We start from the raw sequence: 24,324 nt of genomic DNA on the forward strand, positions 1-24,324 counted from the left end.
AAATAATGCTAAGCCCATACCTCGCTCCCTGCAATCCCCCTCCATGGGTGACGGGCCTTGCCGCAGCCCCAAACCTAGGGATGCCGCAGCTGGTGGCAAAGGCCCATTGCCCCTTTCAGAAGGGCTCGGTGGCTGCTGCCACGCAAAGGCAGCAGTGCTCTCCAAGGACTCACATAAAGATGACTTAGCCCAACACATATCACGGCCAGGTCAGCCAGGAGCGAGGGCAGTGCCAGATTGAAGACTGAGCATTGCCAGCATCCAAGGGATGGGCTCACCAGGCCGTCCCAGCCCAGGGGGTCACCCCAGCTAAATCCCCCTCTGGCCTTGCCCTGGCAGCACCCCTGAAACCACTGACACCACGCCTGAGTTCCAGCAGCAAAATCTGCTCCCTGCACGCAGGCGGCAGCAGACGGCCCGAGGCATGCTGCCTCCTGGGCGCTGCTACCTGCATTGCCAGCAGGTCACTGCCGGAGTCCTGTCGTGTGGTGCTTTCCAGCTCCTGGCTACGGAAGAAGCCCCGTGCACAGGCGGGACGGGCAGGGACTGGCTCCCTGAAGCACGCGGTGACATGCAGGGCTGCGGTTTGCCCTCCCTGAGCCATTGTGTTACCATCTTGCCACTATAAACCAACGCAGCTATTGCCACTTTGTTAATGCTTTTAAGAAAATAAAAAAAAAAAACCAACCAACCAACCAACCAACCGAACCAAAAGCATGTGAATTTTCACACACTTTCAAGAAAGCAAGTTAGCCAACTCATTTCATCCCAGCAACTCATGCTGCCTTTTTAACAATGCTTTACTGCAAACAAGCTAGATGCATTCTTATTAAGGAGGGGAGGAAAAAAAAAACACACCCAACAAAAAACAAACCCAAAACAAGTTTGCTTTCTCCCAGGACCAGATCCTAACTGCAGGATGCAGAGCTTCCCAGGTCACCTTTCCTACATAAAGGATAGAGAAGCCCTTTGAATTTATAGGGCTCACAGCTGACTGCTATGCCTTTTATGGAGACCTCTTTTGGTCTGATTAATTAGTAATTGGGGCGGGAGCTATGCACTTCAGTGACTCTTGGTGCCTTGATTGTAAATCGCAATCTGGTGCTAAATCTCAGCAGGTCACATTGCTGTTTTTGCTGTGCCCCAGTGACACAACTGATTAAAACTGTGTAAACAGTATCTTAACAGAAACAGTTTTGGGGGATGGAGGGCTGCCTTCAGTTCAGAAGAACTGAGTTATTTATTTCTGAGGGTTCTGTCTGTTCTAAAGCATTTTCATCAATTGTCAGTTGTCCCAATTGATCACACAGCAAACTAATGGTTTTAATTTGGCCTTAGAAGGCTTGCCCGCTGTGGGGGCTTTTAAACAGCGAGTCAGCACTCCATTCACACATGCAAGCCTAGTATGCTAAACAAACACTATCCTGGGTAGCTTTACAACTCAAGAAAGGACAAGGACAGTACTAGAACACAGTTTCTTCTATATATTTTCCTACCTCCTGCCAGGAGGCCCCACAGGGCCTGGTGGGCTGCTTCCTCAGCAGGCATGTGCAGTACAGGTTGCCTTGTCCGTATGTTTTTGACCATGAGACAGGAGAAATGCAGAGCTGTCTGCTTTCCAGGCTGTTTCAGAGAAACCGGAGGACACATACCTTCTGGTTCACCTCCAGTCCTCCAGCTGGAACCCCAGCTGCCCCCACCTCTGTGCCTGTCCAGGCCAGGTTCTTGGTCCTATCCCATTCCCCTCTTGCAAGCGGGTCTGGTTTTCCATGGTGTCGGAGCCCCTGTGTCACTTCCCCCATATGAAATGCTCCCATTTCTGCCCCTGTTATTGGTGTGCTCCCCACAGACCCTTCCTGCACCCCAGCCCGTGGCTGTGCCTTGCTGTGCAGGTCCACATTGCCCCGAATCTTGTGAGACTGAGCCCTGCCTACACGTAAGACCGTAGGAGAAATGTGTGACGTGTTGCCTGCCTCAGAAGTCTGGTCATTAAACACCTGATTTTTTTCCCCACTTAATTCACAAAAGCATGTTAATAAATGTGGGATGCAAACCAGTGAGTCTGGAGTAGCATTGCCTTTCGTCTGCTCCAGCTTCCTCTCCAACCAGCGTAGATCAGTGCAGGCGATAGGTGCTTCTCGGACTGCTGCCTTTGGATTTTCTAAGAACAACTGCCTTTGAAGAGACAAGAAATCATTTGCAATACACTATAATGCCGAACAGCTGTTTTCATATGCTCTTTGGGAAGGAAGTGTGTTTATCTGCAGTTTCGATGAGCTGGAATGTTGTCCATGACCTTGCAGCGATGTTTTAACAACTGCTGTGTGGAGAAGCAGCCAGCCAATGCTCTCCATAACCTTCCTTGGGTCGAGTAGGAGGGGGTGTTTACATTCATTTGTGTGATACGTACAAATCCATGGCCTAGGCTGCAGATTTGCACTTGAATTACCTGCTGGCTATTGTGGTTGAACAGGATCTGACCTGCTTTTAAACAATGTAACTTGGGTCTTTCAAATGCAGATGTTCAAATTAGTTCTGGAGAATCCAGCTCTGGCTCCAGAGCAGGCAATTTGGTCCTGGAGTTAAAGGCAGAGTTAAAGAGCCAGTGGGCAGACCTGCTCTCTTGGATGAGGATGGCATTCATGCAGGAAAAGGAAAGAGCTGAGGGAGCCCAAGGAGATGAGGCAGCAGCCTCAGCAACAGCCTTGGCAGTTCGCAGAGCTCCTGGCCACAGTGGATGGCTTTTCTGAGTGCAGTGTTCAGCTGGTGCCCAGCCTATGTTCCCATCACAGCCCCAGCTCCTGCGGGTTTGCTAAAAGCAGGAGACCCCAAGTGCAGAGTGAGGAAGGAAAAGTTCCAATCCCTGGACTTGTGAAAAGGAAACTAGTCAGGGGAGAGCATCAAAAATCCCATTTCAAATTTGGCATCAGAATTGTGCAGACCTATCCAAAACTTGTTGCATTATAGACCTTTGGAATCTGGAACAGAGATTAAAAAAATCTTGGAAGATCAGAGGAATGTATTTGGGTGGATTTCCAGCAGTTCGTGACTTTTTTCCCACCGTGGTGTTGCTGCAAGAACACTTTCCCTTGTGTTAATTTGTTACTTCCTCTCCTGATTCCAGAAAACAGCAGTAAAGCACACAGCAGTGGAGTAAAAACTACTGAACTTTTAGAAACCTCACACAAATAAGTTCTGGTTGGGTAAAAATCTAGTCTATCCTTATCTTGCCTGAAATCGTTTGCCCTGTCTAAACCTTCAGCACGGTCCTGCTATCTGCAGAGCTGGGGAGTTGGTCATGAACTGGAGCGCCAAATGAGCCTGTGCATCACCCGCTGGGCTTGTCATGATGAGAGATGGGCTCATGTCAGACAGTTCAAGTGGGGAACCATACACAGTTCCAGTGGGGGTTGCTTGGAGCCAGAGTTCAGGATAGGTCACTGGGGAAATACATGCAATTTGCAGAGTTTAGCCCTGAATTTTGGCACCACAAACCTAAGGAGGCTTCAGATCCACTGCTGTCAGTGGGACTAAGATTGCTTCTCCTCAGATCACTGCCTCGTTAGAGTGCAGCCTGTTACTGTCCTATATCAAACAGGCCTTGATGCCACCAAGTGAGCTTCAGTCCCTTAGGCCAAGCTGCTGTGACAGTGGTCCAGCGCAGTGATCAAGCTTATCTTCTTCCAGAGAGTACAGTACATATGGCCATGGGATTTAAACATTAAGCGCATGACATCAATGCTTATGGAGACTGAAGAGGAATGCTCTGATGCCTTTAGTAGGGGTTGGGCTCAGGATTTCTTATTGAGATGCGCAAGGCAAAGTGTAAGAGATATAAAAGCATCTACCAGAAGGCAAACAGCAGGTCACAGAGTAGGTAGCAATACCGTTTTGTCTCCCGAATGCTACAAGCCAGGGCTTTACCTACTGGCCTCTCAGCCTTTCAGTCAGTTCCTCAGCATGGATTCCTCTTCTCTTTCTCACATTTTTCCAGGGAAGGGAGAGATCCCCAGCTGCTTTTACACGCAGCCATTTTTATATGACTACCATTGATTGAGACCTTGTTGAAGACATCAGGATTTTGCTACCAACTTCAGTAGTCACGTCTGGAAGTACTGGAGCATATGTTACACTAACTGCAGGGCAACTATTCACTGTGTATCTCTTAATTGCATCCATACAGACAAGACGTTCTACTGCACATGGTCAACTCCAAATGAGCACGAATCTGGCTAATGAAACTAGATTTTCTCCAGAGCAACTCTAAGTGCTACTCCTTACTGAGGACCTTATCCTTGCAGATTTCAAGCTCTATCCATTCTTGCAGGAGCCCTGTCTGAATAATCATGGTTGACTGCTCCTGGAGTTGTGTGAACATTCACAACAGCATTTGTCATCTTCTCATTTAGTGTTTTTCTAAGAAAATAATTTTGCTGTCAACAAATCCCTTTCTTGAATGAAAAGCTAGTAGCTAAAGTAGCATGCTTAGAATAGGAATGGATTTTTGTCCTCACTTTGCCAAACTCAGCACTGCTTCAGAGCTTAACATCTAAAGGATCACAGTGAATTAGCGGATCTGAAACGCGTGCATTCTTTCTCAGCCAATGGCAACTATCAGTATCCCATTACAATAATTAATCATAAGATTGCTTGATTTTTCCTCTATTCTGTGAGAGTTGAGTCCTGTGAAAGACTGTTCAGACACTGGTACCTATCACCCAACTTCTCTTATCTTTAGGTATGTGACCCTATCTTTTGTTAACCCTCTTTTTCCTTATTACCATACCAAGACAAGGTTGACTTATTCAAATCCAGGTATGCATTTTACAATCAAGAGCTAATGTGCTCTTATGTGCAGCCTAAATTGAGCCGTCAAGCTGAGTTTAACTGTGTTTCATGTTCCTTCTGAGCAGAGACAAAGGCACAGAGCTAAACTTGGGACACAGAAGAACAAGACAAATATTCAAACTCAGCATGCAATTTTCCTTGCCCGACCTGCTGGACAGTTTAGCAGCTGCAGACTGAGGGAACGTGGCTCCCATGTTCTCCGGAGCAGATTATTTCAGATGAGATGTTCCAACATAAGCTCTTCCCATTCAGATCACTAGGGCTTCTGTAGAGGTTAGACTTTGTAAATTGTCTTTAAGATTATTTATTGTCTGTTTCATGCAAGATTTCCCTTTTTGCTTCCATTTCATCTGTGGTGGCTGAGTCCTGAAACACCACTCTTGCATGTGATACTTCATTGTATATCATGGTGCTTCATTCTTTAGAGATTTAAACCGGGTGATTTTTCTGTGCTTGTGGCATTTTCTGCGTTGATTCTTGAGAAAACAGAGCAAGCATTTTCACTGCAGAGCTGGTGGTGGGCCACTTCTGTGAGTTAGAATTGACATTAGCAGGCACAAATATGTGCTGCCTGTTTGTTCCTGGATCACACCTGGCTGGGAGAATTCAGCTGTATGTTTATTCACTTGGAGCAGAGAGTCAGCAGGAGGTACTGAGCAGAGCACATATTTCCCTTCTTTGGGAAAAGCACTTTTACTGTCACGTTATATCAGGTCATCCTGGATTAATATCTCAAGCAACTAGTTTTATATCTTTTGTACTGTGCAGTTAAAAGCACAAGCTGTTTAACCTCACTGCTAGAGCAATAATTGGCTATCTGCATTGATGCCCATTTGCTGATGTGCTCTCAGAACAAAGTATAAATTAATTACTCTAGTCAGGAATGCTCAAGAAGAGTTACACATCAAGGTTTAAACTAAGCATTAAAAACAATACAGAAGAAGCCATGGCAATTTATGGAGGGTAGTCTTTTTGATATTCTTTTATGTAAATGTATACATATATGTATACATACACGTACTACTTCTGCAAAAGGACAGGTCTGTTCATAGCTAGCTTAGAGTGGCAGCTCTAATGGGTTTTTTACCTGGTGTAGGGGGAAGGTTTACCACGCAGGAGTAGAGCACTTCCTTTTCTGTGACTGTGGAGCAAGGCTTGGCGTTGGCATATGCCCTGCTGCTCTCCACGTTTTCTGCAAAGAAAATAACTCTGAAAGGATTGCTGAAGTGACCCTCAGTGGGATGGACCCCACTCTCCCCAGTGGAAGAGCCACCTCTCAGTCTGAGGGGTTGTAAGACAGCTAATATGTGCAGAGGCTAGCAGTGAGCCAGGGATTTTGCATGCTAAGATACAGGCTATTACCATGCAGGCATAAGACGCTTAATTGAACAAGTATTGTCTCAGCATGGATGGCAGGGTTCCTGGTCTTCCAGTGCCTTTTCACCTCTTCCAGGGTGACAGGGTCAGCCTTTTTGGCTTTGCTCAGTTCTCCTGAATCACTGCCGGCATTGGTGGCTGTGCAGAGTTAGACCCTAGTCCTGCAGTGGATCTGCAGAGGATGAATTAGTTGGACTGCAGATGGATGTATGTCTCTGTTCACAATAATCACATTACAGGATCATGGCCATCATCTGGAGCTTCTAAAAACAACATTCCCTCATCTGTTTGCCTAGCTGATGCATAACACATATTTACATAGGCTCTCATCTTAGGAAGTTTCATCATCTCTTGCGTAGGAGAATGCTAAAATGATGTTTGCACCATAAATGTTCCAGATTCCACACATGCTTTCAGTCACCCCGCATGGTCCTGCAGGGAAAAATACGTGAATACCACTGTCCCGTAGGGTAAAAGTAAAAGCAGTACATACCTCATTGGAGTTTTCCAGCTTATTCTCGGATCTAAAAGGTCTTGGCCTTCAAATATTCATGTGCTCAAAGCAGAATATCTGCTTTAGCATTTTCATTAGTAGGATGTTAGGCTGATTCACCAAGATGCCTAAAAACAGGATTAAGGGTGTGAAATGCAGAAGGCAATAGGACCATTTGCCCATTTCAATTTCTTGAGTTAGAGTTTAACCCCAAAATCAGAGTTTAGGCACTAATCACAAACTTGAAAACTAAAATCTGAAATTTAGGAAGGGTGTATCTCCAGGCTGAGTTAAACTGGAACTATATACTTGGAGGCAGTCACAACAAAAGGAGCAAATGTAGCCACAGCTGGGACAGGGGTGTTGCCCAGCCCGACTATGTGCTCCTCTTGTCGTGTGAACTGGGAACACCAACAGCATGTGGTTAGCAGCTCTACAGCCCCATAAAAGCCTCCTTTGCCCCTCCCTCAGTTATTCCTTGAAATTAACCATCACCAGCCCAATTCAATACATTTTCTAGCCCCTAACCTCTAGTTATGATATTTTTTAGTCAAAATCAGTGAGCTGGATATACAGACGACAATTTCTCAAGTCGTCATATTTTGTGGTTAATAGAAATTACTGTATTAATGTTTTCTGCTCTTGTATTACATCTTGTTATTTTGCAATCATATGGTTAAGCAAATTAAGAAATTGAACATCCTGTGTGCAAGATCTATTTGGGCAACATTAACATAAAATAACCTGTCAGTCCAGAAAGATGGCTAGAGCTAAGTGTGGAGTTTTCTGGGCTCACATACACATCACTGCAGGAAGCTTGCAGTTACACAAAATCCTTCGCTGATGTACAAATATTATTGTGACTTTTGAAGGCTCTCTGCCTGAACTGAGGCCTCCAAAGCACACTCAAGGTCCACGAAAACATGGACCATCTCAGTCCTAATGGATTCTCAGTATCTCTGCAAGGAGAATAATTGAAAGTCAGGCAATATGAAAGCTCTGGGAATGCTGGCTCCAAAGCACAAAGCCTAGAGGGCTGGGGAGCCAAAGGGGTAAAAGCCTGCTTCAGAAACAGTAAAGATCAAATAGATTTGGTAAAACCAAAAAAACTCTACTTTCTCCTCCAAAACTGTTAATTTTCGACAAATCAATAAATTCCAGCGTGTTCAAGTTGATTTTAGGCAGACAAAAATAGCAAGCACATTGCTGGCAGGACACTGGCAGTAGGTGTTATGAGAAGTTTTCTGCTGGGCTCCACAAAAAATCATTCAACCTTCAACATTTTATGAAATGTGAAAGTTTCATAATCGTACTTTAAATCCTTTAACTGACATACAATGGAATTTATATATAAAGAGAAACCTTAGAAAGTTCATAGAGAAGGATTACTGTGGTATTGTACCACTTTGACAACTTGGTTGCTCAAGGACATGGACTTTGTCAATATGGAAAAGTGTGAAATGACAAATTAATGCTTAGGGAGGGTACTTTCAGTAACTTTAACCAGTTTCCCTCATACACTCAAATCTCTCTGTAATTTCAGGCCCAGTCCTTGACGGTGGCATGGACAAAGACTGGGTTTGCAACAAAGACAAAGAGTTGGACACTAAAAGAGGATAAGCACAGCTTGCTCAAGGAAAACTTTCTGAATGAAGTCATTCACTTCTGGTTTGAGGATAAATAGCTCTCATAGCCCCTGGTCCCCATAAGATTTCTGCAGGCACACTTTATTTTATTGCACTTTGAAATCTAAAGGACTCTTCAGGAATGGAAGGTTAAACTTGCACATAAGTGTTCATGAAGCTGGAGCCTTATTTGACTAATTTCTCCTAGGCTGATAATCAAATACTAAATAACCCTGGCTCTTGGAGCAAACATTTCCCCCTAAGGACAAACCTCTTTACTGAACGATAGATTAGAAGTGAGCTGGCACTCTGGAGTTCAAGACAGACCCACTGTAATAAATTCAGTTAGAGCACAGCAATTTGGAGATAGCAGAAGGATGGCAAATCCCACCCTGTTTCCTAATCTTCCCCAAAGGAACATATTTATTACAAACTCTTAAAATCACCTTTTGATAACGTTGAACAGCCTGTGAGGGGCCCATTATGGCATACAAGGCAGACCCATTTTAATCCTTAATACCACTTGAAGATTATCCATTTTAAATGGCCTTGCAGATCTTATCATAATTTTGAAAACTATTAAAAAGTATTAAAAAGCACTACTACATCTATCTGATGAGAAACATGGGCTCCTCCAGCCTGCCTGATAGAAAACACTGTATTTCTGTGACTGCCTGATGGTGATTCCAGCTGTGGCAATCCAGATTCTCACTGGTACAGAAATTTCTTGAGTTTCACTGAGAGTGAAGACTGTCCTATAGCTACCTGGGTTACTCTGCTTCTCAGGCTGAATGCAGAGATCTCATTTTCTTTTCTACATGGGGTACTGTCAACCAAAACCAAGACGGCTAACTCACAACTGCCCATTCTTTTCATGATATGCAGTAACTGGCATTTAAAAGCTTGTTGGCTTTCAAGAGTGTGGCTGAAACAGAGCCATCTTTCATGTGGTACTTTAAAGAAGCTCTCCAATCTAAATCGCTTAAAGAAGAGAAAACAAAGCCATTCTGTGGCTCCAGAACCAGACAGTGGTTAACACTGGCTAGAGGTCTTCGCACCCATTGGTAAAGGCAATGTTTGAATAATCATAAATTCCAAGGGGGCTCAGAGTGCAGAGTTTACCAGTCTCCCCATTCAAGAGGGGGTGAACTAACCTCTGTCCCTGAAAACCTGTGAGATGCATCATAGCAGTTGCAGTTACTGTCTGCAGGTCCATGGCATTGTCTCTTGATGCACTTCATCAGATGCATCAGCTCCACACTGCTCCTAAATGCAGGCCACTGCATCAGTAACACAATTGGGCTGGAAAAGGAGAGAAAGAAAATGAAGTGCAGCCCCCACAAACGTGCAGTGGAAAGAAACTGAAATGCAGGTGTGCCTGGTTGCCTGAGACCCCTTGGCATGAGGAGAACCCCAGCTGGCTAAATTCCCCCTAATTGCTGTCTGAGGAACACGGGGGAGAGGGGAGGGAGAGGAAAGAGCTGGGCATGTTGTCCACCTTGTCTGACTCACTGCTGTCTGTGCCACTGAGCTTGTAGAGGAGAGGTCAGCATGGATGGGACCTGTTGACTTGTAAACTTGCAACTGGATGATCTGGCCCCTTCTCATTCCCTCGGTTGCCTTCACTAAATGAACGACTATCACATTTACAGGGCTAAATGCTAAAGTAAAAGAAATGTGAGCTCAAGAGGGAAGTGCAGCATTGCATGTTTGCCCTTCAAAGTAAAGAAACCCAGGAGAGCAGGCACAGCAAACCAAAAAGTATACAAGGTGTGGAAGGAGTGGGATGGCTTGGAAAAAAAGGGGCGCTAATTACCCCAGCTTAAGCCAGATAAGCAGGGCTTCTCACACAGCAGCACCCATACCACATCTACAGCCTGACCTGCAACACCAACCTGGGCTTGTGAGCAGAGAGCCGTTCAGGCTGAAATCGAGCAGATAAGAAGTTAAGGGAGGCTGCCAAACTAATTTTCACTGGGGATCTGAACCACAATTCAGTCCAGGTGACATTTTACATATTTTCACCATTGTTTTTGTTTAATTTGTGAAAGCAATTACACAGCCAATTGAACAGTGTAAAGCAACTGCTGCAACAGTCAATATTTCAGTGAGGTACAGCGCAGCTCAGCTTTCCCTGTTAGGATATTCAGGCATAGCCCTGCAGTATCTGTACCATCCATCACTGACATTGCCATCTGGCTTACCTGAATCCTCCCCAACTACAGCTTGTGCTGAATAAACCTGACTTTTCTTTGGGCTCCTTTTGAAGAAAACAAGGCAATGAAACACCCTGCACTGCTGGTGATATGGACAATGTTAGTTAGCATTCTCAGCTCTTAATTGAAGCGTGACAGGGGACAGCTAAGTGACAGATGAGGCCAAATACACTGGGTCTCTGGGTGGTCACTTTGATGCAGATAATTGATGGCTCACCCTGTTGAATTACATAGTGTAAACATGTAATATTAGACCCCTACAGGACTACTTTGCCCTCATGTCACTTCAGTTGAACTACTCTGATTTTTATTGCTGCGGCTGAAATCAAACCTGTTTCTCTTTGGTGTGGAGTGGCACAGGAACCCCTGCTATCCCACAGGCTGGGGCTGAGCCAGCAGGGCCCAGTTTGCTGCCAGGACTGCAGTGGGACAAATTGGCAATACGGGTGAGTTGCTGAGGTGGCGTAACACTGTCAGTAGAGTAGGAGATAACTGCGCACACAAGTACACTGGGAGCTGGCGGTAGTGCCGCTGTGTTACCTATGATAAATAGCCTGTGTCACCGCAGTAGCTGGTCTCCAGATTGAAGCAGACTTTTGCGAATCAGCAGGGTCAGCATTTGAAAAGCATGTGAATATTGTGCACTTGTAAATATTTGAGCACATCTGTTTAGCTCCCTCTCAAAAACCACTGGGAAAAACTACTTCACATTGTGCCATGCAATGCTGTTACCCTGCTCTAATTGTCAAATCTGTTGAGTGTTTTTCTCATGCACACAAAAATTAAAAATTACTATCCACATTCATGATTAATTCAGCTGCAGTGCTGCACTGTGTCACACTGCATTTTTTAAAGTATTAAATTCCACCTCATAATCAGAAGAGTTTTAATTAACTTTTTGCTAGTTCATCTTTTTTTCCCTCCTTCACAGAGCATCAGACAATCTCCAGAGCTGCTCTCCCTGCAAACGTCTCTTCGGATGCTACCAAGAGAGTGATAGAGTGCCAAGCTGGCACTGTAAAAATTGCCTGCACCAACCCAAAACTAGTTGCCTCCCTGCCACAGTTGCCTGTCTGTGCACAGCTCACTTGGCCAGGACATGACAGAGATCTAACCCATGGCATTTCTTAGTTGCCTGGGAAGAGCATCTGGCTATTACTTCCCTTCAGCCCAAATCTACTAGGAGATATGGGACTACTCTTTTATATTAAAACTTTAGGGAAGTGAAAGAGAGGACTTCAGAGGAGAAATATTCCTGCCTGTATGTCTGTCATTCTTCTGTAAAAGCATCTACCTTCTTCCTAGCACCTGGTGCACCCCAGGATTGCCCCAAACTGCTCATGCGCCTCTTCTGGATTTGCAGAGAGACTTTCCCAGCAGGGACATGTTTTCAGGTAGGAAGTCATCATTCTCTCTCGTTCCCAAGCTGGCCCTGACAAGAAGGAAGGAAACAGGTTACTAAACCTCATTATTTTCAGAACAGAGCAAAAGGAAAAGAAGACAGCATGGAAAAAGGACCCATAGGAGACTCAACTCCTTCCCACAGGTTTCATGAACCTTTCTGGACCAGTGTGATTTTTTAGACTCAACCTGGAAGTGATTAAAGAGCCAACAGCCAGGTGGGCTTGAGCAGGTTTGCATCTCGATATAGTTTTCCTTGTGAGCTGCAAGAACAGAGAAAAGCAGCGGGAGCTCCTCTCCCTGCCTCTGCTCCTACGGGACCCTGATGGAACACTGCCTCAGCAACACAACTGCACTGCCTCTAGATGGCTTTTCCTTGCAGGACCAGCACTTACTCAGCGGATCTCCTTAGGTTTTTCTGACCTTGGCAATATTACAAGGGTCGCATTTTCACATGGCTGAATTGTTCCTGAACATTTTCTCTGATGTATTAGGCATGAACATGCTTTCTGTCGGCATCAGGCATGTCTAATCTCTCCACCTGCTTTCTCCCCCAGCAGTTACATTCGGTATCTGTTGCATGGAAAATCCCACTCCTTTTTTTTGTTTAGTAGCAAATTCCCACTGCAGGCTGAGAGAGCAATCACTCATTGGAGGAACGGGGGCCAGCAGGATTAAATTTACTTTGCTTTCCCCAAGAAAACTTCTTCCTGTGTCCCTGATTTAAAATAACTAGTACCACTGACTGGCATTCTCTCAAAGGGATGTCCTCTTTTGGGTCCAAGGGCATCCAGAGCACACCCCTTATATCTCCCCATTGGTGGCTGATATCTCTTCTAAGAGCATAACTATGCAGTGAATCTGCAGATCTGGTCCCAAGCCTTTGAGACACCTGTAAGGCCAAATGCCTCTTCTTTTCCAGTGGTAAGGGCTCACCTTACAAGCAGGCAGGGTGAGCAGGCACGTCCTGGCTGAGGCACTTCAAGCCCCTGCACTCCCCCAGGGTATGTGCAGGCGACTGTGCTGAAGGGGAGCGCTGTGAGCACGGGTCAGGGCAGAAGTGCCCCTGGCGCTTCCCCTGGGCTGGCTGAGAGGAGGGAGGCTTCGGTGGAGCGCACGCTGCATATGACTGCTCTGCCTCTGCCTACACCGAGGCCTCACTTTCCTCATAAATCAGCATTGACAGGTTTTAGGGCAGAATTGGTACCAGCGAGGGCTTGAATCCCTCCTGAGGGGCAAAGGGCTGAAGGGAGCTGCGAAAGGGATCCCTCCACCTGCATCAGGATGGCCACGCCACAACATGCAACACAACAACAGTTCTCACAGCGCGCAGGAAATGAGAGACGGAGGATACGTAGTTTGATAGAGTCGATGCTGCTTAATAAAGCATTCAACATTACAGACAAGATACAAGCCATAGGAAAATGAAAAGCAAACAGAAAAGAAAGGGAGCAGGATCAAACAGACATTTCATTATGGGAATTTTTAACAGTGATCTGCTGCATATTTGAACAGAGAAAGACGGGTGGTAGCCATTCACCAGCTCTGATCCAAAGGGACACGGGGTATTCTGCAAGCGCATAGGTGATGTTGATTTGCTGCTCACACTGACACCTTGCAATATCTGCTGCTTTTTTGCTATTTCTGTGTCCCTTTAAGGATCACATTGCCTTGGAAGGTCTCTGAGCCTCTGGAAGGAGCTGGGAATCCTGTCAGTACTTGAGAGGATAAAATGCGGTTATATTTGATACACGAGGCCAGAAGAAACATCTTCTAAAACATTTGCTTTTCAGTAAGAAAACAAGCAAAGGCACTCCTGGCCCAGGGGCATTTTTAGTGGGATTTTCTTAATATTTTTATCCTATCCCCTCCTATCTGCTTCCCCCCAGCTCTGAACCCACCCATGTGTTGCACAGGTTGGAAACAATCATTCCCTGTGCCAGAGCAGTGTAAACCTCATCTAGGTGGGAGCTGCCCCTGGGACGACTCCTCCTTCCAAGCTGATGTTTGCCTGGCATAGCCTGTATCGCTTTCAGGAATGAAAGAAGCTGTAGTCACCAAGAGACTTTCATGCCATTATATTGTATTTGCTGTCAAAACAGTTGTATGCACACAATAGCTTTACTCCAGCTGTGCAGTGGTCAAACCATTACCAGTCATTTTAGAATAAACTCATGTAATGACTAGGCCCTGGACTATTAGTCCTAAGATAGTAATCCTGTCTACTCTGTGTTTTAACCAGCACAGGTTTCCAAGAGCTAAGACTGTGTTTATCTGCAAAGGATGTACTGATTTAAACTACAAATTCAGTTAAAACTTTGAAGCCACCACTCTTGCTAGTCTGCTATAAATTTCCTGACATCCCTGGCTCCTGCACAGGAGGAAGACGATCCTGTAGGAGTCTAGCTTTTTATGCCTCTGCTGTTGGCCATCTCACCCACCCAGCACAGTGCAGCACTGCTGTGCAAAGGCAGTGACCAGCAGTGCCTTCGTAGGACAGCAGTTTGGCCTCGCTTCTTCCCCCCGTTACAGTTATGAGAGAGGAAATGTTGAGTGCTGTGTCATATAGGAGAACCTCCTTTCTCCCCTTTCTGCTGGGTTTCTTGGGTCAACTGATATTAAAAGTGAACTCCTCCATTTGCTGAAATTTTTTGCACTACTTTTTTGCCACCCCCAGCAAGCACCCAGGGTGGGCAGGCTCTCCAGACTTTCCTGTACAGCCTACTGCACTGCATTAGCTGAAGAGTTGCCCCTCTAGTCTGAAACGTAGCCCTTCTATGCCTGGAGTTTGCTTTGGGGATGTTTGAGTGATACACGTTTTTTCACAGATGAGTATACCCAAAATATTGCGCATACCTTTTACCATGAGGGATGCTCCAGGAAAATGTTTGTGCAGAAAGGAAGGGCCATTTCTTTTAGCTCTGAAGCATGATGGGCTGAGAACAGAGATCAATAAATATTTTGTGAAATAAAAATAATAAGGGCCACCAATATGGAGTATGGCTGAGGTATAGGTGAGCACCGCAAGGCTGAGTAAGGGATTTGAACACTTTAGCACTAAAATTAACCAAACACACGCAGTTCAGTCCCCTAGGCTGAATTGCAAGTATGCCTGTGGGTCTCAAATGTACAATGCATGTGTGTGATCGTCAGTTCTAGTTTATTTTTAATAGATTCAAGGTAAGATAAAACAGACAAAAATGCAGGCTCTCAGGTATATCCTGAATTTGACAGAATGAAGAACAACACCCACCTATCTGCCTGACACCCTTTTGAAAGCGCTCAGCAATCCTGCACATTCAGCTTGTAGGTTATTCTCAAACAGAAAACTGCATTACCAATTTTTGCTCAGAACTTAGAAGAAACAGGTAAAAGCAGAGCTGAATCCACAGATTTAAAGGAACCCCTCTCTCCAAAAAGTGTAGTTCTTATTAATCCATCTTCAGCCAACCTCTTCTGCTGAACGCTGTCCTTCTCACCAGCCCAGCTACCCAGTTTCACGCCATACACAGCTTTTTTACCTTTCCACTGCTGGTTGCACATTAGCACTGCTCCAGAGGCCAGTGCTTTGCACAACAGGACTGTTACCAACCTCTCTGCTTGTGAATCTCAGCTGTCCTGCACAATCACCTTCTCTACTGTAAGTGTGAAGGAGGTTCTGTCTGTTGGCCATGGACGGTGGCTTTAAAAGTGGTTTGTTTTGTTCATTCAGTAGATTTTCCAGGTATCACAAAGTTCTATGTTTCCCCTGCCTTGGGATACAGAAGTGCTTTGGCTGCTGTTTGACCGCTGGTGCATCTCTTTCCATACAAGTGTTTTTCCTTAAGTAACCACAAATGTAGAATATACGGAATCATACAGTATCAGCGAAAAGAATATATTCATACATGAAACACCATTATACCTGAACAAACACCCTCAAAGTCAAGAATAGGACATAGGAAGAGACTGTACTCTGGATAAGCTTATGAAAGGGGCAAGTTCAGCGTCAGACGGCCAACAAAACAGTATCCAAAAGCTCTTCATGAGTTTCCTGACTGTTCAGCATGATGGGTTATAATGGCTAAGCAGAGGGGAGAACTCCCCAGAGCAAAATGAATGTGGTAGGCCCTCTGGCTATGTCAAAAGGATAAAATGGATTCCCCAGAAACAGGTAGGTAACGAAACAAGAGTTAAACACAGCTGCTTAGAATAATTTTCAGCTGATTTTTGGTCATAAAAGGCTATCATTAAGATCTGAAAGTTAACAAAAAACTGTTTTCACTTAATCTGGAGAATGAAATTTGGAAATGTTTATCTTTTCTTTATTATATTTTTTCTTTCTCTTCCACCATCTCTTCACCTTTCTGTGGTAGGGTATGGGATATGGGGTAACAAAGGAGAGGCTGGAGAGGAGTAGGAGGAAGTATATTAAAAAGAAGCATGCGAAAACAAATAATAAAGAAAGAACAGAACAACAAAAACTGAGATCTTTCAACTGCAATTATTTTCCCTAAATTTCAGTGAAACCATTCAGGGAAACAAAATATTACTAATTTTCTCTCCAGAGGTTTTTGAAATGGTTTCAACATTCTTCCCCAGCCCAGTTTTCTCCCATCTCCAAGCCATTGTGATGAGTGGTGCCAGAGGAGCCGCTCCACCAGAGCGGGAGCTGGGGAACAAGCCACCGCGCCGTCAGAGGACACATCGCCTGGATTAAGAAATCACCAGGGATAGGCTGAATCCAGCAGGCCTTAGCAGGAATGCACCGGTCACCCCATCACCTCATCTTTCTGCTTGTCAAAATCAGTTTTATCTAATATAGGATGCGTGATACAATTTAGACAGCTGGCAACATAAACATCTGACAGGCTGAGCATCTAGAAAGAAAAACTCCAAACCTGAGGAGCTCCTTTGTCCGGGTCAGCCCACTGCAACACATTCACAAGACGGGCTTCTGTGCACATCTTGGCTGGCAGAGGTGAACGTGCTAATTTAACCCAGGGGACGGATGTAGGGAGTTGTGGGACCTCCCCAGCACTTTGCCCATGTCCAGGGCTGGGGCAGGTTCCCTTGCTGTTGGCCAGAGGGCACATGCCAGTGAAGAGGGTGCTGGACTTCTAAAACCAGAAAGAAGTGCTGGCTGATGGAGCCCTGTGAGCACTGATCTGAACAGCTTGTGAACCATTACTATCTAGAAGTGTCAAGAAAGATTAGAACAAACATCAAGCAAAGATGAAATAAACAGCTATTGTATGGGCAGAAATGGATTTTCAGTTTCCACAGTAAATAAAATAATGTGCTGTCTTAGTCAGTGCCCCTGTGATGATACAGTTTGCAGGATTTTTACTGGCAAGCTGCCATACTTACTTTCATTTATCTGCCTCAAAGCACCATTTCAAAAAGTGCAAAAGCATGTTGTTGATAGAGTAGATTGTTTATAGCTGAATTGAGTATTTCAGAACAACACGCATTGTAATAAAGCGGGGGAGGGGATGAGGAAGCCAGCACAGCTGCAGCTTCTTGAATCCTTTGTCAAAAATCAATGCCAGAAAGCTGAGACATATTTGTTCTGTCTCAGGAAACGCAATACGCGCAGCCCCCTCGCAGCTCCGCTCTGTGACAAGTGCTAACAAAGGCCCACGGTACCACCAAGGCTTCCCCAGCACTTTGCACCTACGGTGCTGGCACCCCTGGATGGGTGAGCGAGGGATGGCACTGCACTCCCTCCAGCTCCTTGGTGGCCAGTGGAGCCTGAGGACCCATCACCCCTGTGCACCATCACAGCTTTGCTGCTGCATGTAGACGATGTGGAGCACATGGTACAGTAACTCCTCCAGCAATCTAAAGGCCACGTGGGAGTGTGGAAAGAGAGAGAAGGGTATTAAAAATGATAATATAAATAAAACCAGGGTGTTTCAAGAGCAGAGGAGTGCAGCCCTTGGTTGCTGGGTTGGCAACTTGCTGCTGCAAGGCAAGAAGCCAGGGCAGCCCATTGCAGGTAGGAAGCGGTGGCTGAAGCAGAAAGGTGGCTTGTCCCAGTTCACCAGTCTCCCTTGCACTCACAGCATCTTCAAAAGGACAGTAAGTCACACAGACTGGTTCTCCGTGTTGAAAAACAGCATGAAAAGCACATGCCTCTGGAGGTTTCCACTGCTAACAAGAGCTGGTTTCCTCAGCACAAACAATAAAAGGCTGATGAGTGAGGACTTCAATTCCCCTAAGACTATTGCATCTAAACAAATAAAAGACTGAAAAATATGACTAGAATCAAGGTAAAAAGAGAACAAGACTTTATGGGGGGATAACTGTAGCTGCTAGCCAGAGTTAGAGGACACAGGGAGAATGTGAGGGTCTCCTTCTCCAGCCCTGCTAGCCCTAGCAGAAAACATCTCACACTCCCATCACACTGGGGGACAGCAGCTTTTCTAGCCAGTTTTCCGGCAGCTTGCTGGAGATAACGGGGGTGGTATTGCCTCCAGCCTGGCAGTGGAGGGTACCAGACCACGGGTGCTGGGAGATACACAGCCTTTGTTTCTTCCCTCAGCCCAGCTTCCCCAGCGACCTGCCCCACGGCCCCATGCTGGCCGGTGCTGTGTGGGGTGGCTCTGCCGCTTGCTCCTGGCTGCCTGGGGCCCAGGCTGGCCTGGGAAAAAGCTGTGCTGAGGCACCTCAGCTGCGTGGGTGACTCTCACTTTGCCATGTCCCCCTCAGCTGGCCCAGCTGACACCAAAGGCCCATGGGATGTTCATTATGAGCACAGCTCTCTCGGGCATCCTAGGCTTTCAGGAGATATTGCAGTCCGCTGAGCTCCCTTTGTCAGCAGGAGCTCCTGGAGGCGCTCAGGACCCCAAAGGAATGCTTGATCCTTCGCTGAATCAAGCTCTATTAGCATATTTCCAGGCATTTACAGATGCCATATTTTCTACATTAATATTTAACCCACCAAGTCTTTCAAAGCCCATCTTTCCAAACCTCAAGTTCCCAGATGCTTTTTAATGCCCTTCTCAATAGTGCAATAAAAGTCTGATATTTTATTACTCCCATGAATTATTATCCTAATTTGTAATTTGCCAGACTTTTTTAAACTTCAAAATCTGTACTGTATTTTCCCACACCAAAAAAAAAAAAAAATGCTGTGCGCGACACATTTTTCACTAACAGGCTGAAGCCTAATATTTAAATAGACACAATGATTTTTCTGAAAGGGCACACTATCTTTGTCACACTGTCAGCGAGGTTGGTTTATGTCACCCCAAATCATGTTTAGTGGTTTTCCTAAAATAGAAAGGATAACCTAGAACCGTGCACGAAAGATTGGAAGCAGAATGAAATGGTTATGTATTCTTCTGAACTTTGATGTAATGTAAACTTCCAGGATGGTTTATAGGCATCATTTTTATTTTTTTTAAGAAGTAAGCATCTTGGTTATCTGGAATGCAGATGCTGGGCAAATTCAGAAGCTCTGGAATGCCTACAAGCTGTGCTCCCTATGCAGTAGACGCCAAAGATAATGGAGCAAAAGACGCTTAAGGTCTCATCCAGCATCTACTGAAGCCAACAAGGGTCCTTTCACTGACTGAGCTGAGCTATGGATTAAGCCTCCAAAGAGCATGTTCCCATCAGTAAACTAGAGACCTGACTGAATCCAGAACACCACAAATGAGGTGGGTCAAATCAAAGAGATTAGAGACACTGAAAGGGCAACCTCAAAGCCGAACAGGGCAAGACTTATAAAGACACGAGACTGATGGTGTCCTGCTTCTTTTGATGCGGGTTGCCCAGGAAAGAGGAGCTCTGTTTGTATTGGGAATGACTGATCTACCAATGTGAGGATGGAAACCTCCATTTGTCACACAGTGAGAAATGAGGGTTTAATGCTTTTAACTCACAAAAGTGTCTTCCACTGGTATCTCAGTGTTACGTTCTGGAGAAGCAAAAGTGGAAGTTGTTCGAAACTATTTGCTTTCTTCCTCCTGCAGACCTACTAAAAATGAAGATAGAAAACTTCTGTGGAGTTGTCTGTAACGGCTCAGGGCTGGCCACAGCTTTGTGCTGAGTGCTATGTTGGTAACTTGACTGGCAGGAGACCAAAAGATTTTATTTTTCTGGGTGGAAGCATGGCATCATACTTCCCATAAGTACAGGCTATGTCATCCTGGAACGAGCAGCTTGATTACTGATGGAGAGCTTGCAACAGTTGAAGATTATTTAAACACTCAAATCCTGGAGCATTTGAACTCATCTGTGGTTGGATAAATCTGAGCCAGAGATGTGAGAGTGCCTTGACTGAAGAACCTGGACTGGGTACTGACTGAAAAAGTGCTATACTTTCAGTATTGTTTTCTAAGGATCCTTTTCCACCATGGAAGAGATCCACCTTGCAGTGGACCTTTCAAGGTCTATTTTCAGGTGGATGAGGGCTTTGGATATTAAAGTCTCCTCAGGGAGGAGTGATTCCTAGTGATGTAAATGGATTTCCACAGAGCATCTGTGAAGGTGGATGAGAAGGTTCTTCACAGGGACAAAGGCCCTGTTCCACTAATCCTGCTTGCTCTGCCTTCAACCCCTTCAACTACTCCCTGTGCAAGGCCACTTAAAAGTCACAGTGGAGCTAAGCTCCATCTAATGCAACAAATGCTCAGTTTGTGCCCAGGCTCTCTCTCGCGGCATACTTACTTCTTGTTCTCTCATTCCCTTGGTTCCCCTTGGCTTTCCAGTTGTGGGGGATCCTTTTGCCCACTAATGCTTGCACAATTATTTGTTTGCAAAACTTAAGAAGAGAAGTAAAAGTGGAGTCCAAAGTTAACAGAAGGGATCTGCTTCTTCCTACAAATGCTGTGAGGAGTTCAAACCTCCTTTGGGAAGAACATATGACTTTTGCAGGTTTCTTCTGATCAGCTCTGTATTCCACATAGGACCGCTACTGGAGTTTAGCCTTAAAAGGGAACAACTTGATCCCTAGACAGGGAAACAGGCAGACCCTCTCTGAACTGTCAGGAACTAGTCCTGGCACAAGTTTAAGCTTGGGAGCTAGGGCCAGATCACTGGAATTACTTAGCTCTGTTAAAGTCAGGATTTGCTTCAGGTACGACACTGAGTAACGAACTAATACTAAAACACAATACATGCACATATAGCTATTATGCTATATAGGCACTGGAATTATTTTTCCCCAGTTACAATTTTCTTACTATTTTCCTTTTTTTTTCTTTTAAACACCTTTCCTCCAAGAAGATGTTGAAGACAACTCTCTATTTTGCTGAATATGGCTGGAGAGCTGCCTGGTGGAAAAGGACCTGGGGGTGTTGGTCGACAGCCAGCTGAATGTGAGCCAGCAGTGTGCCCAGGTGGTCAAGAAGGCCAATAGCATCCTGGCTTGTGTCAGGAATAGCATGGCCAGCAGGACTAGGGAAGGGATCGTCCCCCTGTACTCGGCACTGGTGAGGCCGCACCTCGAATACTGTGTTCAGTTTTGGGCCCCTTGCTACAAGAAGGACATTGAGGTGCTGGAGTGTGTCCAAAGAAGGGCAATGAAGCCACTGAAGGATCTGGAGCACAAGTCTTATGAGGAGCAGCTGAGGGAGCGGGGGTTGTTTAGCCTGGAGAAGAGGAGGCTGAGGGGAGACCTTATCACTCTCTACAACTACCTGAAAGGAGGTTGTAGCAAGGTGGGGGTCAGTCTCTTCTCCCAGGGAACAAGTGATAGGACAAGAGGAAATGGCCTCAAGTTGTGCCAGGGGAGGTTTAGATTGGATATTAGGAAAAATTTCTTCACCAAAAGGGTAGTCAGGCACTGGACCAGGCTGCCCAGGGAAGTGGTGGAGTCCCCATCCCTGGAGGTATTCAAAAGACACGTAGATGTAGTGCTTAGGGACATGGTTTAGTGGTGGACGTGTCAGTGCTAGGTTAACGGTTGGACTTGATGATCTTAAAGGTCTTTTCCAACCTAAACGATTCTATGATTTTATGATTCCTGCCTTTGACTCTAACTGCTTTGACAGTTGGTAAAGTAGACATTTTTTTTGCATCTCATCCAGCCAAGCTGCAGCTACTGGTCTCAGAAAAAAGAACTCAAACCCTCTTTTGCATTACTCTTACAGGAGGTTTTTGAGAGCTTCACCTCAAAGTCATGATTTTGCTTGAGGCTGAGGGAGCTGAGAAGTGGCAAATTCCCTTTAGCATTAAGGGACCCACAGTCAAGTTGTTAACACAAACAGGAAAGAGGCACAGCTGCATTACAGGTTGAAACACAAGCATGCACAGGGACAGTAGTGCCTCAAACTATCACGTATCTTAAAAAGTCTTTCAAAGGGGGTGAGGCAGAATTGTGAAAGCCTGGGAGAAAAGTAAAATACATTCTTCTAAAGGCCACTGAGAACAAATTCAGAGAGTTGCTCATGTGTTTTTCAGTGCAGGCAACCATGGTGTTCACCCCAGAAGTCCTACCGTCAGAAGATTGCTATTGGGACCCAGTCAGCTCTGTTGTCGTGTTCCCCCTTGCATCCCTTCCATCAACTCCCTGGGTTGATCCAAAAGCAGAAATCTACCTATCTGCAGAGCAGGCAAAGCCTTTGTGAGCAAGCACAGGGACGATATGCAAGAGTCTAGCTTGGTACCCAATAGCACATGTATGTGATCAAAGGCCTCTGTGTGGCACTTACCCTCTGCTTATTTCTCAGGGCTGTGACTTACTAACAGTATTACCTTTTCTGACGAAATATCATCATCACATGTAAACATCAGTGACAGGCATTAATTGCAGACAATGCCTTTAATCAACAATTGAACATTAATAAGCATAGACCTTGAGAATTAACACAATGAGACACTTGTACTTAATCACTAAAGAGTACTTCTCAAAAAGAAAATGCTCTCCTTTTGTTTCTAAAAAGGTCAAAGCCTTCTTTTCTCTATTTGACAAGGAGAAAAACCACACATAGTAGAGCATATCTAGGCTGCTTTATGTGGCTTAAATTATTTCCATCCATGTGTAAAAAACATTCCTTTTCAAAGATGTTCACCAAGTTTTTGTATGTGATCTACAGCTCCCAGAGTCTCTGCTCCTGAAATTATTAGGTTAGCTGCTGAAAGCAGCAATCAAGTTTTACTGTTAATCTTAAAAGCTAATCCTTTTTATTGACTTCCCAGTCAATAAACTTGTAGCTCTGAAACTACTTTCAGGTTTCCTTGAGTAATAAGAGGGTTTGTGTGTACCTGTGCATGTGTTTGAAGCTGCTAATTTCCTTGCTGAGTAAGTTGCACTCGCAGGTTAAAACTATAAAGCAGTTTGCTTTATCTCCTGACATGGGGTCCTACTTCTACAAAATCAGAACACGGCTTGAGCTGAGAGGACTCAGGAAGTAAGGTCAGGACCCTCATCTGGTCACAGTTTATGGGGGGTTGTTACAGGGAGTGAATCTTCCTGACTAACAGAAAGGATAAAGAAAGAGGAGGGGGTTTTGAGCTTTTGGGTTTTTTTAAAGAAACCCAGTGGATGTAGTCCTGTCCCTACTCTTGAATTAAAATCTAACCGAGAGGGCTAAAGAATACTTAAGCATCACACAGATTTATCATTCCCCAGCTCTAGCCAAAGAAAAGGGAATGAAGGACATGCCAGATGTCTCAGACTACTTCAAGTTGCTGTGAACCAGTTTGGCCGTGTTCAGCCGTGCACAAGTCCTGCTCACAAGTCTCCTCTTACTCACGCCAGTAACCAGCAGCATGGGACTCCCCAGAAGCCCCAGCATCACCTCAGCAAGAAGAGGACACAGTATGGGAGAAGAAAAGCAGGTCTGTTCTCAGCTTATGTGCTATGTCGAACACTAAAATATAAATAGCTCTCCGAGCAGCAGGGAAAACATGAAGGCTTCCTTGGCTTTGTAATTTGTGGTGGGATTTTCTTGTGCCGAGCAGTATGCAAGCTCTGACTGAAGCTCTTCCCACTGGTGGGGGGCATTCAGGCTGCCGCTCGGAGAGCAGCCCTTCCCTCAGCACCAGGCTTAATGCTCTTTCTCTTTGTCCATCACCAGTTTCACGTAGTCTGCCAGAATTAAAATCTTTACCATTCACAGCCGCTGCTCAAGCTTAGCCTGTGGGTTCAAAAGGTGCAGGGGAAAATTTTCCCCTCCCTCACTAAGTGTGAAGTTTTCTCTCAGACTAACCCGCTTTCCAAGACCATCTGGACAGCGAGCTGCTATCCAACCTTCAGTTGCACCAGGAGGCCACAAGCATCGGAGCACTTCTCACAGCTATTGTGGAGCAGAGGGCAGTGCTCGCCGCCTGCACAAGCCAGGACGCGGTGCAACTCACAGCCTCACATTTGTGCTCAGGTTTCAGGTGGGCCTGTTCCCCGCCTGCTCTTAGCATGTACAGCAAGCTTCAT

The 24,324-nt window shown here is 45.4% G+C and overlaps 1 long non-coding RNA gene across 1 annotated transcript in view; it reads right to left on the minus strand.

Moving 5' to 3' along the window:
* Nucleotides 1-2,053: 2,053 nt before the first annotated feature.
* The window catches only part of LOC148052308 (uncharacterized), an 87,312-nt gene continuing 65,041 nt past the window's right edge, over nucleotides 2,054-24,324 (minus strand). Inside the window, exons 3-5 of the long non-coding RNA XR_015698957.1 lie at nucleotides 6,719-6,846; nucleotides 5,936-6,040; nucleotides 2,054-2,175 (exon numbers count right to left, since the gene is read on the minus strand). This is a non-coding gene — a long non-coding RNA (uncharacterized LOC148052308). The remainder of the gene's footprint in view (nucleotides 2,176-5,935; nucleotides 6,041-6,718; nucleotides 6,847-24,324) is intronic.

The sequence above is a fragment of the Nipponia nippon genome, unplaced genomic scaffold (genome assembly GCF_047370975.1).
Source record: "Nipponia nippon isolate SJK-2023a ecotype South Korea unplaced genomic scaffold, ASM4737097v1 scaffold_5, whole genome shotgun sequence".
In the NCBI taxonomy this organism is placed as follows: Eukaryota; Metazoa; Chordata; class Aves; order Pelecaniformes; family Threskiornithidae; genus Nipponia; species Nipponia nippon.